This window comes from Lissotriton vulgaris, unplaced genomic scaffold (assembly GCF_964263255.1).
Source record: "Lissotriton vulgaris unplaced genomic scaffold, aLisVul1.2 SCAFFOLD_1851, whole genome shotgun sequence".
In the NCBI taxonomy this organism is placed as follows: domain Eukaryota; kingdom Metazoa; phylum Chordata; class Amphibia; order Caudata; family Salamandridae; genus Lissotriton; species Lissotriton vulgaris.
Window position 1 is genome coordinate 497,691 of NW_028240813.1, and position 8,525 is coordinate 506,215.

Sequence of the window (8,525 nt, forward strand, 5' to 3'; positions counted from 1 at the left end):
TATAACAACTGTTTCTGCCCGGTTTCAAACCGGGGACCTTTCGCGTGTGAGGCGAACGTGATAACCACTACACTACAGAAACAGATGTCTACAGTTGATTCTTCTGTGATGAAACTTCTCAAAACAGGCTATTCCAAGGGCCTCTGGTTTTAGATTTCTTTCATGCAACCTTCCCAGACAGCCCTAGCTGAACGCTTGTATATGCCATGCAAGTTCAGCATTTTTGCAAAATGCTTAAAGAGAAATGTTTCCTATTTGCTCAGGCAGGGCAAGGTTAAAAGCATGAGACTCTAGCAAATATTCATCCACTACTGCAAAGAGAAAATTGATATTGGCTTTGAAATGCATACTGCAATACTACTTTAAAAAAGCACCAATGAAAGGGCTCGTCCGGGATTTGAACCCGGGACTTCTCGCACCCAAAGCGAGAATCATACCCCTAGACCAACGAGCCTTCGAAAGGCCCGCACCTCTGAAAAGCTAATACCAGCTCTAAGCACGCAATGAAGATCATGCTGGGGACTTTTTCATGCTTGGTCTGTGAATATACATGAAATTCAGTGTCAACTTACCCTTTCTCAAATGATATCACTATCATTTATAAGTGTCCCTTTTTATTTTGTCCCAGCATTGGACACGTCTTACAGAAAGTCAGCACTTATTTATCTATTTCTGCATTGGCTAGACCCTAAAGAGAAAGAATAAAAAGCTGTTCATAGCAACATAAGAAACACATGTTGCATTTTCTCTCAAATGCTTATTCCCTTTGTGCAAATCGGAATGCCAAGGTGAATAACTGGGCCACAGATTCTGGCTAATTATCTTTCCCTTGAATGCAAGTAGCAATAAAAACGGCCTAATGCAGGACTAAAGCATTCCATGCAAGCCTCTAACATCATAACATAACTGAGCTGCTGGTAGCAAGCTAAGCAATACCTTCCCAAAATGAGAAGTACATGTGCTAATCCGCTCAATCAGCGCTCGATCAGGCTCGATCAGGCGAGATATAGAAAAGGTGGAAAGGGTCCAAATGGCTGTCCCTTCCTTTTTAGGGTGGGTCCTTCTGACTATCATAGGATTGCTTGTAAGAGTGGCCAGGGTCAGAGAAAAAACTTTCAACCCTTCTTAGTGTTCTATCCAGAAGCAGGCATTTTCTGGGCCTTTAATTTCAGGCTTTTCCCAGCAGTCTCTGTTCTGCCTATGTAAATTAACAAAAGCAGTGCTTATTCATCACTTACTCTAATGTCCTTACTGTCCAAAAAGCTCTGCCTAAGTATGCTTTTTTTCTTTTTCAGTGAAATTCTAAATGTTTTTTCTGCCCAGTCTATGGCAGTAGAATGCTGCTTATGATGCCACATTTTGTTGAATCACCAAGGTACAACTACAGAGGAATATATGAGTCTGAACGACATGGAACTCTTAGCTAACACATCACAATGTGTGATGCTTGCCAACCAAGCACTAGATTCTGGAGCGCTGATGATCAGAACATTCTGCTCCTGAAGGAAAGGAAAGACAGCTTGATGGAAAATAAAGTCTCAGTTTATAGTAACGCTCTCTCTCTCCCAATATCTATCTATCTATCTATCTATCTATCTATCTATCTATCTATCTATCTATCTATCTATCTATCTATCTATCTATCTATCTATCTATCTATCTATCTATCTATCTATCTATCTATCTATCTATCTATCTATCTATCTATCTATCTATCTATCTATCTATCTATCTATCTATCTATCTATCTATCTATCTTTATATATGGATACCTGCGTACACATACATATAGATATGCCATGCATTCCTTTAGATTTGTTCCAACCTCTTACCATTTATTTGAGAATCCCTACTTTTCAAGTGACTGCAAATGAAGTCATTTCCGGCACTTTTTGGCCGGTGCAAGGTAACAAAAACACATGACAACTTTTAATAAAAATCATTGGTCTCTTTGTTAACGCGCACTGTCAAACATGGGGCTTTCACACGTCAGGTAAACATGATAACCAATACACAACAGAAGCAGATGTAGATTGCTTATCAATGCCGGGATAGAACAGTTGTGAATTGAGTAGAAGAAGGGCCCCTGAATTGATACTTATTATATACAGCCTGTAAGATAATGAAAAATGCAGGCTAGGAAAGGAGATGCAAATATCAATGTATTAGAAAAATACATAAAGAGGAGTGATTTGCTTTTATTCATTCAAGGCTAGAAAAAATCAACATACTATTGCAAGCATTCATACACCACCAAATAGAAATAAACAATTCTGACATTAAACGTAAAGGTGACGATGCATTTGTATCATCACCTTGAGAAGGGTCACCGAGGAATTGAGCCCAGGGCTTCTGCACTTAAACACCAGAAACACTCCACTAAACTAAGATGCCTGTTGGTGCCAACAATTCCCAAAGTTAATGCGTGTTCTAGGTGAGCAATGAACAGAATGCAGGGCTCTTTTCAAAGCGAGGTCTGTGAATCAACAGATACATCCACATGCCAATTACTTTAGTGTTTTTAAGAGAATTCACTTTCTTGGAACGAGTCTGCATGAAACCATCTTCAGGGCCTGGACAATTTCATGGCAAAACGGCACCTCTCAACATTGCAGCCAAGACAATATAACAACTGTTTCTGCCCGGTTTCGAACCGGGGACCTTTCGCGTGTGAGGCGAATGTGATAACCACTACACTACAGAAACAGATGTCTACAGTTGATTCTTCTGTGATGAAACTTCTCAAAACAGGCTATTCCAAGGGCCTCTGGTTTTAGATTTCTTTCATGCAACCTTCCCAGACAGCCCTAGCTGAACGCTTGTATATGCCATGCAAGTTCAGCATTTTTGCAAAATGCTTAAAGAGAAATGTTTCCTATTTGCTCAGGCAGGGCAAGGTTAAAAGCATGAGACTCTAGCAAATATTCATCCACTACTGCAAAGAGAAAATTGATATTGGCTTTGAAATGCATACTGCAATACTACTTTAAAAAAGCACCAATGAAAGGGCTCGTCCGGGATTTGAACCCGGGACCTCTCGCACCCAAAGCGAGAATCATACCCCTAGACCAACGAGCCTTCGAAAGGCCCGCACCTCTGAAAAGCTAATACCAGCTCTAAGCACGCAATGAAGATCATGCTGGGGACTTTTTCATGCTTGGTCTGTGAATATACATGAAATTCAGTGTCAACTTACCCTTTCTCAAATGATATCACTATCATTTATAAGTGTCCCCTTTTATTTTGTCCCAGCATTGGACACGTCTTACAGAAAGTCAGCACTTATTTATCTATTTCTGCATTGGCTAGACCCTAAAGAGAAAGAATAAAAAGCTGTTCATAGCAACATAAGAAACACATGTTGCATTTTCTCTCAAATGCTTATTCCCTTTGTGCAAATCGGAATGCCAAGGTGAATACCTGGGCCACAGATTCTGGCTAATTATCTTTCCCTTGAATGCAAGTAGCAATAAAAACGGCCTAATGCAGGACTAAAGCATTCCATGCAAGCCTCTAACATCATAACATAACTGAGCTGCTGGTAGCAAGCTAAGCAATACCTTCCCAAAATGAGAAGTACATGTGCTAATCCGCTCAATCAGCGCTCGATCAGGCTCGATCAGGCGAGATATAGAAAAGGTGGAAAGGGTCCAAATGGCTGTCCCTTCCTTTTTAGGGTGGGTCCTTCTGACTATCATAGGATTGCTTGTAAGAGTGGCCAGGGTCAGAGAAAAAACTTTCAACCCTTCTTAGTGTTCTATCCAGAAGCAGGCATTTTCTGGGCCTTTAATTTCAGGCTTTTCCCAGCAGTCTCTGTTCTGCCTATGTAAATTAACAAAAGCAGTGCTTATTCATCACTTACTCTAATGTCCTTACTGTCCAGAAAGCTCTGCCTAAGTATGCTTTTTTTCTTTTTCAGTGAAATTCTAAATGTTTTTTCCGCCCAGTCTATGGCAGTAGAATGCTGCTTATGATGCCACATTTTGTTGAATCACCAAGGTACAACTACAGAGGAATATATGAGTCTGAACGACATGGAACTCTTAGCTAACACATCACAATGTGTGATGCTTGCCAACCAAGCACTAGATTCTGGAGCGCTGATGATCAGAACATTCTGCTCCTGAAGGAAAGGAAAGACAGCTTGATGGAAAATAAAGTCTCAGTTTATAGTAACGCTCTCTCTCTCCCAATATCTATCTATCTATCTATCTATCTATCTATCTATCTATCTATCTATCTATCTATCTATCTATCTATCTATCTATCTATCTATCTATCTATCTATCTATCTATCTATCTATCTATCTATCTATCTATCTATCTATCTATCTATCTATCTATCTATCTATCTATCTATCTATCTTTATATATGGATACCTGCGTACACATACATATAGATATGCCATGCATTCCTTTAGATTTGTTCCAACCTCTTACCATTTATTTGAGAATCCCTACTTTTCAAGTGACTGCAAATGAAGTCATTTCCGGCACTTTTTGGCCGGTGCAAGGTAACAAAAACACATGACAACTTTTAATAAAAATCATTGGTCTCTTTGTTAACGCGCACTGTCAAACATGGGGCTTTCACACGTCAGGTAAACATGATAACCAATACACAACAGAAGCAGATGTAGATTGCTTATCAATGCCGGGATAGAACAGTTGTGAATTGAGTAGAAGAAGGGCCCCTGAATTGATACTTATTATATACAGCCTGTAAGATAATGAAAAATGCAGGCTAGGAAAGGAGATGCAAATATCAATGTATTAGAAAAATACATAAAGAGGAGTGATTTGCTTTTATTCATTCAAGGCTAGAAAAAATCAACATACTATTGCAAGCATTCATACACCACCAAATAGAAATAAACAATTCTGACATTAAACGTAAAGGTGACGATGCATTTGTATCATCACCTTGAGAAGGGTCACCGAGGAATTGAGCCCAGGGCTTCTGCACTTAAACACCAGAAACACTCCACTAAACTAAGATGCCTGTTGGTGCCAACAATTCCCAAAGTTAATGCGTGTTCTAGGTGAGCAATGAACAGAATGCAGGGCTCTTTTCAAAGCGAGGTCTGTGAATCAACAGATACATCCACATGCCAATTACTTTAGTGTTTTTAAGAGAATTCACTTTCTTGGAACGAGTCTGCATGAAACCATCTTCAGGGCCTGGACAATTTCATGGCAAAACGGCACCTCTCAACATTGCAGCCAAGACAATATAACAACTGTTTCTGCCCGGTTTCGAACCGGGGACCTTTCGCGTGTGAGGCGAACGTGATAACCACTACACTACAGAAACAGATGTCTACAGTTGATTCTTCTGTGATGAAACTTCTCAAAACAGGCTATTCCAAGGGCCTCTGGTTTTAGATTTCTTTCATGCAACCTTCCCAGACAGCCCTAGCTGAACGCTTGTATATGCCATGCAAGTTCAGCATTTTTGCAAAATGCTTAAAGAGAAATGTTTCCTATTTGCTCAGGCAGGGCAAGGTTAATAGCATGAGACTCTAGCAAATATTCATCCACTACTGCAAAGAGAAAATTGATATTGGCTTTGAAATGCATACTGCAATACTACTTTAAAAAAGCACCAATGAAAGGGCTCGTCCGGGATTTGAACCCGGGACCTCTCGCACCCAAAGCGAGAATCATACCCCTAGACCAACGAGCCTTCGAAAGGCCCGCACCTCTGAAAAGCTAATACCAGCTCTAAGCACGCAATGAAGATCATGCTGGGGACTTTTTCATGCTTGGTCTGTGAATATACATGAAATTCAGTGTCAACTTACCCTTTCTCAAATGATATCACTATCATTTATAAGTGTCCCCTTTTATTTTGTCCCAGCATTGGACACGTCTTACAGAAAGTCAGCACTTATTTATCTATTTCTGCATTGGCTAGACCCTAAAGAGAAAGGATAAAAAGCTGTTCATAGCAACATAAGAAACACATGTTGCATTTTCTCTCAAATGCTTATTCCCTTTGTGCAAATCGGAATGCCAAGATGAATAACTGGGCCACAGATTCTGGCTAATTATCTTTCAATTGAATGCAAGTAGCAATAAAAACGGCCTAATGCAGGACTAAAGCATTCCTTGCAAGCCTCTAACATCATAACATAACTGAGCTGCTGGTAGCAAGCTAAGCAATACCTTCCCAAAATGAGAAGTACATGTGCTAATCCGCTCAATCAGCGCTCGATCAGGCTCGATCAGGCGAGATATAGAAAAGGTGGAAAGGGTCCAAATGGCTGTCCCTTCCTTTTTAGTGTGGGTCCTTCTGACTATCATAGGATTGCTTGTAAGAGTGGCCAGGGTCAGAGAAAAAACTTTCAACCCTTCTTAGTGTTCTATCCAGAAGCAGGCATTTTCTGGGCCTTTAATTTCAGGCTTTTCCCAGCAGTCTCTGTTCTGCCTATGTAAATTAACAAAAGCAGTGCTTATTCATCACTTACTCTAATGTCCTTACTGTCCAGAAAGCTCTGCCTAAGTATGCTTTTTTTCTTTTTCAGTGAAATTCTAAATGTTTTTTCCGCCCAGTCTATGGCAGTAGAATGCTGCTTATGATGCCACATTTTGTTGAATCCCCAAGGTACAACTACAGAGGAATATATGAGTCTGAACGACATGGAACTCTTAGCTAACACATCACAATGTGTGATGCTTGCCAACCAAGCACTAGATTCTGGAGCGCTGATGATCAGAACATTCTGCTCCTGAAGGAAAGGAAAGACAGCTTGATGGAAAATAAAGTCTCAGTTTATAGTAACGCTCTCTCTCTCCCAATATCTATCTATCTATCTATCTATCTATCTATCTATCTATCTATCTATCTATCTATCTATCTATCTATCTATCTATCTATCTATCTATCTATCTATCTATCTATCTATCTATCTATCTATCTATCTATCTATCTATCTATCTATCTATCTATCTATCTATCTTTATATATGGATACCTGCGTACACATACATATAGATATGCCATGCATTCCTTTAGATTTGTTCCAACCTCTTACCATTTATTTGAGAATCCCTACTTTTCAAGTGACTGCAAATGAAGTCATTTCCGGCACTTTTTGGCCGGTGCAAGGTAACAAAAACACATGACAACTTTTAATAAAAATCATTGGTCTCTTTGTTAACGCGCACTGTCAAACATGGGGCTTTCACACGTCAGGTAAACATGATAACCAATACACAACAGAAGCAGATGTAGATTGCTTATCAATGCCGGGATAGAACAGTTGTGAATTGAGTAGAAGAAGGGCCCCTGAATTGATACTTATTATATACAGCCTGTAAGATAATGAAAAATGCAGGCTAGGAAAGGAGATGCAAATATCAATGTATTAGAAAAATACATAAAGAGGAGTGATTTGCTTTTATTCATTCAAGGCTAGAAAAAATCAACATACTATTGCAAGCATTCATACACCACCAAATAGAAATAAACAATTCTGACATTAAACTTAAAGGTGACGATGCATTTGTATCATCACCTTGAGAAGGGTCACCGAGGAATTGAGCCCAGGGCTTCTGCACTTAAACACCAGAAACACTCCACTAAACTAAGATGCCTGTTGGTGCCAACAATTCCCAAAGTTAATGCGTGTTCTAGGTGAGCAATGAACAGAATGCAGGGCTCTTTTCAAAGCGAGGTCTGTGAATCAACAGATACATCCACATGCCAATTACTTTAGTGTTTTTAAGAGAATTCACTTTCTTGGAACGAGTCTGCATGAAACCATCTTCAGGGCCTGGACAATTTCATGGCAAAACGGCACCTCTCAACATTGCAGCCAAGACAATATAACAACTGTTTCTGCCCGGTTTCGAACCGGGGACCTTTCGCGTGTGAGGCGAACGTGATAACCACTACACTACAGAAACAGATGTCTACAGTTGATTCTTCTGTGATGAAACTTCTCAAAACAGGCTATTCCAAGGGCCTCTGGTTTTAGATTTCTTTCATGCAACCTTCCCAGACAGCCCTAGCTGAACGCTTGTATATGCCATGCAAGTTCAGCATTTTTGCAAAATGCTTAAAGAGAAATGTTTCCTATTTGCTCAGGCAGGGCAAGGTTAAAAGCATGAGACTCTAGCAAATATTCATCCACTACTGCAAAGAGAAAATTGATATTGGCTTTGAAATGCATACTGCAATACTACTTTAAAAAAGCACCTATGAAAGGGCTCGTCCGGGATTTGAACCCGGGACCTCTCGCACCCAAAGCGAGAATCATACCCCTAGACCAACGAGCCTTCGAAAGGCCCGCACCTCTGAAAAGCTGATACCAGCTCTAAGCACGCAATGAAGATCATGCTGGGGACTTTTTCATGCTTGGTCTGTGAATATACATGAAATTCAGTGTCAACTTACCCTTTCTCAAATGATATCACTATCATTTATAAGTGTCCCCTTTTATTTTGTCCCAGCATTGGACACGTCTTACAGAAAGTCAGCACTTATTTATCTATTTCTGCATTGGCTAGACCCTAAAGAGA

General features: G+C 40.0%; 7 non-coding genes across 7 annotated transcripts; all 7 read right to left on the reverse strand.

Annotated features, from left to right (window-relative positions):
- Nucleotides 1–9: 9 nt before the first annotated feature.
- Nucleotides 10–82, reverse strand: TRNAV-CAC (transfer RNA valine (anticodon CAC)). The gene has a single exon. It is a non-coding gene; the product is annotated as a tRNA-Val (tRNA).
- Nucleotides 83–2,633: 2,551 nt separating this feature from the next.
- TRNAV-CAC (transfer RNA valine (anticodon CAC)) lies at nucleotides 2,634–2,706 on the reverse strand. Its single transcript has one exon. It is a non-coding gene; the product is annotated as a tRNA-Val (tRNA).
- A 300-nt stretch (nucleotides 2,707–3,006) lies between these two features.
- On the reverse strand, nucleotides 3,007–3,078 carry TRNAP-UGG (transfer RNA proline (anticodon UGG)). Its single transcript has one exon. It is a non-coding gene; the product is annotated as a tRNA-Pro (tRNA).
- A 2,163-nt stretch (nucleotides 3,079–5,241) lies between these two features.
- Nucleotides 5,242–5,314, reverse strand: TRNAV-CAC (transfer RNA valine (anticodon CAC)). The gene has a single exon. It is a non-coding gene; the product is annotated as a tRNA-Val (tRNA).
- Nucleotides 5,315–5,614: 300 nt separating this feature from the next.
- Nucleotides 5,615–5,686, reverse strand: TRNAP-UGG (transfer RNA proline (anticodon UGG)). The gene has a single exon. It is a non-coding gene; the product is annotated as a tRNA-Pro (tRNA).
- A 2,151-nt stretch (nucleotides 5,687–7,837) lies between these two features.
- TRNAV-CAC (transfer RNA valine (anticodon CAC)) lies at nucleotides 7,838–7,910 on the reverse strand. Its single transcript has one exon. It is a non-coding gene; the product is annotated as a tRNA-Val (tRNA).
- Nucleotides 7,911–8,210: 300 nt separating this feature from the next.
- Nucleotides 8,211–8,282, reverse strand: TRNAP-UGG (transfer RNA proline (anticodon UGG)). The gene has a single exon. It is a non-coding gene; the product is annotated as a tRNA-Pro (tRNA).
- Nucleotides 8,283–8,525: the final 243 nt, after the last annotated feature.